We start from the raw sequence: 7,998 nt of genomic DNA, 5'->3' as shown, positions 1-7,998 counted from the left end.
GATGTGCCCCCCCCCAACATCCCCCAGCACTGCACTGTCCCCATTGGGACACCCCACGGTGGCCCCACGCCGTGCCCTGTGCCCCCCACCCCGTGCCCCCCACGCCCTCCGCCCCACGGTGGGTCACAGCTCTGCGTTTCCTACGAAACAGCTTTATTTTCCCATCAAAAACCCCCTCTTATTTTGAGCCAGCTGAAAGGTTTCTTTTTCCAGCGGACTTTCGGGTCGGTTTTTTTTTTGCTCAGTGTTTCTATTGCTAAGGGGAAAAAAAGAAGCAGTTCTCACTGCTTCGGTTTCCAATCCCTCCTGCCAGGGGCTGTGGCACCTGCGGTCCCCATAGCCATCGAGGGCCATTGGGGCCATCGGGAAGCATTGGGGCCGCAGGGGCAGTTGAGGCCATTGGGGCCACCAGGGACCGTTTGGGACCATACATGGGGGCTATCGGGATCGCTGGGGCCATTGGGGCCATAGGGCCTGTCCCCATGCGGGCAGCACAGCAGTGACAGCCACAGAGGGGATTCTCTGATGTCTACCAAGGACTGAGCTGCCACTTTGCCACCTCCGTGCAACCCTTCTGTCCAATGGGTCCCCAGGATGAAGGGCTCCGTGCGCTCACGGGCTGTGTGCCCACGCCGGTCCCCAAAACGCCCTGAGCTCCCCCTACTCACCACGGGGGCAGCAGCAGCAGCCGGGACCGGGACCCCACTCCCCTCCTCTGGGTTTATAGGAAATGGCTCTGCGAGGAAGCGCCCGGTGCTCCCTCCTGGTGAGCGTTTCTTTCCAGCCGTGGGCGCCGAAAGGCCCCTCTGTGCCGCGGATCCGGTGTGAGTCAAAGCCGGAGCCCTGGGGTTTAACCACAAGCCCCAGAGCTGCTGTGTCACGGGGGAGCACCACCAGAGGCGTTTATAAGAAATGGGGGGGCTGCCCGGCCGGGGGACGGGGACAGGGGATGGGACAGCGCCCGCTGTGGGGGCTCTGCCCACATCCTTCGTCCCACGGCGAGAGGAACCCTTTGGCCCCATGGTGAAGCTGAGGGGACCGCGTGGGCTCTCTGTCCCCATCCCCTGCAGAGCAGTGGGGCTGTCGGCCATCCGCTCGGCTCCTTCTGGGCGCGATGGGTGCCCACATCCTCCTGTGGTGCCCAATGTGGGACCGGCGCTCACCCCCCCCACACTGTGCCCACATGGATCCGCAGCTGCACGGCCACGTGTTCCCCTGCAGCTGCTGCCCGGTGCCAGCCCTCTGCATGCCCCAGGTGTGCCAGCAGCTGCCCGACCCACAGGTGTTCCTCCTGGAGAGGCAGCGGCTCCCGTGCACCTCACCCTCCCCACCCCCATGGCCTTGGGGGGGTCCGCATTGGTTGTCCCTGGGCTCTCCATCGGCACAGCGCCGAAGTGACATCCCCACGGCACCGCCACCTCGGAGCCCTTCCTCACCCCGCACCAGGATCAGCTTCTCAGCAACCCCCCCCCCCTCCACTCCGCGCTGGGGACCCCTCCCATCTCCCACCCCAGTGACCTCAGATGACGGGGGGGGGCGGCTCGGCTGCCATGTGCCCAGCGCCGTCATCGATGCCGCGGAGAGACAAGTGCCACCGGGCCCCCGGGGGGTCGGCAGCCGCCCGGCCCAGCGCAGGGCAGCGATGGTGCTGCGGGGCGGTGACGGAGCCAACGCGCCATGACAAGGCCTCGCACCCCCCCGCCACGTCCAGCGCCTCGCCAGCGCCCGCCGGGGGGGACTTCACGGCTGTCACAGCTGATCTGTGTCCGGGGCAGCGTCTGCAAGCGCCATAAGTGGGGTTAAATTCGGGGTCACCCGCATCGAGCGTGGGGGGGAGGCATTGGAAGGCACTCCCCCCCCCCCATCACTGTGTCCCCACCGTGTCCGGGTACCCCCCGTCCCCGCTCGTCACCAGGGTGGGAGGTGGGGGTGATGCGATGTGATGGAGGGGGGGAACGGCGTCCCCCGCTCCCCACATGGGGACGGCGCAGCGATGGCCCCGCGGCCGCTCATCCCCGGAGGTGGCGCAGAGCTGTTTGTGTGACCGAGGGGACACGGAGGACGCGGTGGCCGCCACTGCGTTGGCCTCCAGCCCCAAACCCATCACCGCCGGCGCTGGGGGGACACCACCACCCGCACTGCCAGCATCACCTCCCTGTGACCCTGCGGGACGAGCGCTGCTGACGCCGTCACCATGCAGCCACCCCGGGCGGACCTCAGCCCTGCATGCCAGGAGCGCGCAGAGATGCTCAGCATCCCCAAAGCCCGGTGCTTTTGGGCTGAGAAAGTGGCACCGTGGGGCAAATCCACAGCGGAAACGTCTACCCATGGCCGAGGTTGGAGCAAAGGGGATTTGAGGTGGGGGTTTCGGGGCTGTCCCCCCCCTACGCCCCCCATTGCACCACGCGGGCCGCGGGCAGATGCTGTTAACTGGCAGCTGAAATTAACCCGGCTGCTCTCCTTCCCCCTGACCTATTTTTAACATTTGATTGGATTCTCTTCCCGCGCGCGGCCCCCGGTGAGGCCGCGGTGTCAGCCCCGCGTCACATCAGTGCAGCCGCGCCGGGCGTCATTTGTCACTTTGCATTTCCCAAAGGCTCAGCAGAGGGTGCAGGGCCGTGCCGTGCCGTGCCGTGCCGTGCCGTGCCGTGCCGTGCCGTGCTGTGCCCAGCTGTCGGTGCCGCCATCCCGGCCCTTTCCTGTGCTCCAGGTGCTGCGCGGGAGGGTCCCCGCGGGGGCCGGGATACCCGAGCGCGGTCCCCATCCCTGAGCTGCCGGCGTTGACACCTCCACTTCCGCCCCCCCGGGGCCCTGATGGGTATTTTTAACGCCCGGCTTCTCCGTGAGGCACGCGGAGAGCCCCCCCTGCACTGCCCCGGTGGGGTGGGCACCATGGGGCTGCGCTGGGAGATGAGGGTGGGGGGTGGGGGGTGGGGTGGGAATTAATGGGGCAGGATGGGACCCTCGTGGGGTGGAAGACTGTGAGTTGGGGTTGAGATGGATGGGATGGGGTGGGATGGCATGGGATGGCATGGCATGGCATGGCATGGGATAGGATGGCATGGGATGGGATGGCATGGGATGGGATGGGATGGGATGGGATGGGATGGGATGGCATAGCATGGCATGGCATGGCATGGCATGGGGCCCAGCAGAAAAGGATGGGACACAGTGGGGTGGAATGGGATGGTAACCAATGGGACAAAATGGGAACCATGGGATGGGATAGGATGGATGGGATGGCACGGGATGGCATGCGATGGGATGGCATGGAGTGGGACAGCATGGGATGGGATGGGAGCCAATGAGGTGGGATGAGACCCCGCAGGATGGGGTGGGACCCAAAAGGAAAGGGTGGGATCCAATGGGATGGGATGGGATGAGACCCAACAGGGCAGGATGAGAGCTCATGGGTTGGGATGGAATGAGACGGGATGGAACAGGACCCAGTGGGACGGGCTGGGACCCCGCAGGGTAGGACAGAACCCTGCAGGATGGCACGGGAAGGAGCAGCACCGACCCTCTGGGATTCACCATTACCATCACTTCTCCAGGGCTCCGCCAACCACAGCCCCATTCTGGCGGGGTCCAAACCTCCGTGTCCCCACGTCACCCGTGTCACCGATCCCATAGGACCCCACAGCCACAGCCCCACCGCCGGCTCCATGACCGCGCTCTGCCCGCTCCCGCGGTGCCGTGGAAGCGAACGCACGCGGCCGCTCTCCGCCACATCCCCAGGCTGCCCCCCATCCCCGCGCTGTCAGGAGCCGCACGCCGGGCCCCCCCCGCGCGGTCAGCGCTCATCACGCCCTGGCGAAGATGAAGGGCCGGGGGCTGCGCCCCGAGACCCCCACATCACCGTCACGCTAAGCCGGACGGACAGGGGCTGAGGCCCCCGAGCGCTCCGGAGGGAACCGCGGCTTTTCAGGGCTGATCTGACTCCTGTGAAGCAAATCGGGTCCTACAGGAATCGGGCGAGGGGTCAGGGGGAGGCGGGGGGGGCTGAAACGGACTCCCCCGGCCCAGTGGGGGGCTGGCATTGGGGGGGCAGAGCCTGCGCACACCCGCCCTCGTGTGCGCACACACACAGCAGCACCTGTGAGTGGCCGTGTACACACGCAGCCCTTTGCACACCCATGCGGATACACCACTCTTTGCACACGCGGGCCTCTTGCACACCCATGCACACGTCGGCTTCTTACTTACCCATGCACACTTAGCACCCTTTGCACACCCACTGCCCGCTGCACAGCTGTGCGCACATTGGCCTCTCGCATGCCCATGCGCATGGCAACCTCTTACACACCCAACAGACACCCCAGCCCTTCGCACACCCTCGCATGCACACAGCCCCGTGCACACCCATGCACACAACAGCTGCTTGCACACTCACGCACACTGTCACCTTGCACACACTCCAGCCCTGTGCTCCCCCTGCACGGGGCACCCACACAGAGCAGCTGCTGCATGGGGTTGGGGACAGATCCCACGGGGGTAGTGAGGAGGAGGAGGAGGAGGAGGAGGAGGAGGAGGAGGAAGCAGAGCTGAACGATGGTTGGGCTCCCAGGGGACGGCGGGCAGAAGTGTGGGTGCAGTGTGAGCCCCACAGCCGCAGGCTGGGACTGCGCAGGGGTTAATGGAGAGGGTGAGCACCAGGAGGGTTTTGGATGGCACCAAGCTATGTTAATGACTTTTCTTCCTGTTCCTCTCCTTTTACACCGAGGGCAGCTCGGTAACCAGAGCCTGCTTCCTTCCCTGAGATTAAGGAGCCGTCTGCTCGTGTCCCCCCCACCGCTGCCCCCAGAGCGGCTGCTGACCGCTCACACAGCGCCTATGGGTGCTGAGCATCCCCTCCTCCCAGCCAGGATCCGTCCCACCGGATGGAAACCTCTCCAAGGGGCGCTCCGGAGAAGCCCTACAGTGCTGTGTTGTCCCCGTGCCCCCCATCCGTCCCCCCCCCAGATTTCAGGGCACAGAGGCAGCTAACAGAGGGGGCACACAGCCGTGACCAGGATGTGCCACGGTGGGGCCGAGACCCCCGGCCATGCATCACCCCCATGTGGGGGAACACCCCCCACCCGTGCCTCAGTTTCCCCCCATCCACTGCAACTCATAGGGCACAGTGCTGCTTCGGGCTGCAGGAACGGCACCGGCGCCACCCCCAAAGCAGGACCAGGGCCTGGTTATGGGGTGAGCCAGCGATGGGGGGAGATTGGCATCCGGGGGGGGGTCCAGCATCGCTGCTCTGCCTCCCAGGACCCGGTGCTGAGGTCCCAGCAGATGGCCGTCCCAGCCTCACCTCGCTGCAGTTTGCATGGAGCTCTGGGCTCTGCCTTCGAGCAGCGGCGAGATGCAAATCCCTCCGGGGTGGGGGGAGTGTTTTTGTTTTTCCCTACGACCAAATTTAGCCCCCGCGTTTGTGTTCGTTTTAATAATGAAAAGAGGAACAATGAGATTGACTAAAAAAAAAATTACCCCCGAGTTTCCCCTCGGTCCCCTGGGAGCAAAATTCCTGGCGGAAAAGCAAAGCTGCTCTGCACGGCAGCAGCGTGAGTGGGGGTCTGGTGTGGGAGGGGGGCGGGGGGAGAGGGACAGCATGGCGTGGGGCCAATGGGACATGGGGACATGGAGACAGCTGGGTGTGGGGACAGCGTGGCATGAGGACAGCAGAACATGGGGACAGTGGGACTTGGGGAGAGCAGGATATGGGGACGGCATGGCGTGGGGACAGTGGGACGTGGGGACAGTGGGATGTGGGGACAGTGGGACGTGGGGACGGCATGGCGTGGGGACAGTGGGACGTGGGGACAGTGGGATGTGGGGACAGTGGGACGTGGGGAGAGCATGATATGGGGATGGCAGAGTGTGGGGACGGCATGGCGTGGGGATAGTGGGACATGGGGACGTGGAGACAGTTGGGCATGGGGACAGCGTGGCATGAGGACAGCAGAACATGGGGACATTGGGACATGGGGAGAGCAGGATATGGGGACGGCATGGTGTGGGAACAGTGGGACGTGGGGACAGTGGGACGTGGGGAGAGCATGATATGGGGACGGCAGAGTGTGGGGACGGCATGGCATGGGGATAGTGGGACATGGGGACGTGGAGACAGTATGGTTTGGGGACACTGGGACACGGAGACAGTTGGGCATGGGGACAGCATGACATGAGGACAGCAGAACATGGGGACAGTGGGACATGGGGGGAGCATGATATGGGGACGGCAGAGTGTGGGGACAGCATGGCGTGGGGATAGTGGCACAGGGGGCAGCAGGACATGGGGACAGCGGGACATGGGGACAGCGGGACATGGGGACAGCGGGACATGGGGACAGCAGTGCCTGCTGCCTGCAGGGGAAACGGGGGCACAGTGGTGGAAGATTTGTCCCCGGGGGGTCCCAGCTCTCCTGCCCTCCACTCATGGGGAGGTTGGGACCCAAATCCTCCCACCCCACACTGCTCAGACAGCGCACAGCAGAGGACCTCGGGCTGAGGACGCCCTGAATGTCCCCTGTCCCAACCACGGCAGGTGACAGCCAGGACGGCTCCCAGCTCCGCTCTCCTTCCTGACCCCGTATGCGTCCCCCCCGTGTAGGGACACCGCTGGCACCGTCACCCCGCTGTGTGTCCCAGGGAGGGCAGCTCCCACCCGGTGTCACTTTACCGTCGGGGGGGACTGAAGGTCAGGACACGGCGGGGACAGAGCTGTGTCCCCAAGGCCGCGCTCCCTCACCCCGCTGTGACCCCATAGCGGTGACACGGCCGCTCCATGGGGCTGATCCCACAGCGGGGGGTGCCGAGGATTTATCCTCGCCGGCGATGGTGCAAAGGGAACGAATTAGCACATGGTGACGTCAGGGGACGCATGTGCTGCAGCACTTTGTGGCCCCCCCCTCATTAATGAGGCACTCCTCCCCCCCCCCCCTTCAACCCCACACACTCCATCCGTGCCCCTCGGCCTTTATTTCTTCCTTCCTATAAATGCTTTCTGGAATTTTCCCTCTTTTCCCTTCTTGTTCTCAATGGGGAACCCATTGCTCCGGGAGGGGGCAGCTGTGCCCCCACAGCTGGGGGTGCTCATGGTGAGGTGTTTGGGGGGGGGGGGGAGGGGGGGCAGCTGCTGCGCTCTGCCCTGCATGCACACAAAGCAATGCCCCCCCGGCAGCTGCTGCATGCCCCCACCCCATCCCGCTGCCCCCCGTGGGTTAGGAGCTGGTGGGGAGCCAGAAAGGTGTGGGGAGGGGGGGGGAGGAGAGCAAGGGGGGGGCTTTGCATAGAGATGTGAGCTCGGGGACCCCACTGAGCACTGAAAGCCATCCCCAATGGCTGCTAAGCTGTCTGATGGGCAACACACAGCCCCCAGTGAGAGCCCCCCCAGGTCCTCCACCAGAGGTGACAGTGTCGGGACAGAGGGTCCCCTCCAGCTGCCCCCCCCCGTACCTCCCCCCCCACATCCTTATCTCTCCATTTCCTCCTGCCCATATCTGAGGCCTTTCAAAGGGGAACAAGAGCCATCCCGTTCCCTGTCCCTATCCCCATTCCCATCCCCATCCCATCCCCATCCCAATCCTTGGGCTGTGGTCCAGGCAATTTAGAGGCAGGTGAGGTAGTGTGCATCCCTCCCTGTGTCATCCCTGCCCCCCCTCCTCCCCCCCCACCCCCCCTCCCAAAATGGGACCCCAGACCCCAAACTGGAGACAGCCGGGCCAATGTTGGGGTCACACTTCCCCCCAGCGTGGGTCAGGAGTGGTGCGTGTGGGGCGTCCCCACCCTCCTGCGGCACTGCCCCACAGGGAATGGAAAGTATTGACCAGTGCTGAGCTGGGGAGCAGCCAAGGGAAGTGGCCCCCCCGGGGCAGAACGCCTTCGTGATGGCTGCGGGGACACGGGGACTTCTCCAGGACGGGTCAAGGGCGGGCAGAGGGGAGGCCTGGATGTGGGGTGGGCACGGGAAGGGGCAGCGAGTGGGCAGAACGTGGGGTGGGCTGCCGGGTG

This window comes from Gallus gallus, chromosome 27, assembly GCF_016699485.2.
Source record: "Gallus gallus isolate bGalGal1 chromosome 27, bGalGal1.mat.broiler.GRCg7b, whole genome shotgun sequence".
In the NCBI taxonomy this organism is placed as follows: Eukaryota; Metazoa; Chordata; class Aves; order Galliformes; family Phasianidae; genus Gallus; species Gallus gallus.
Note: the sequence above shows the minus strand (reverse complement) of the source record.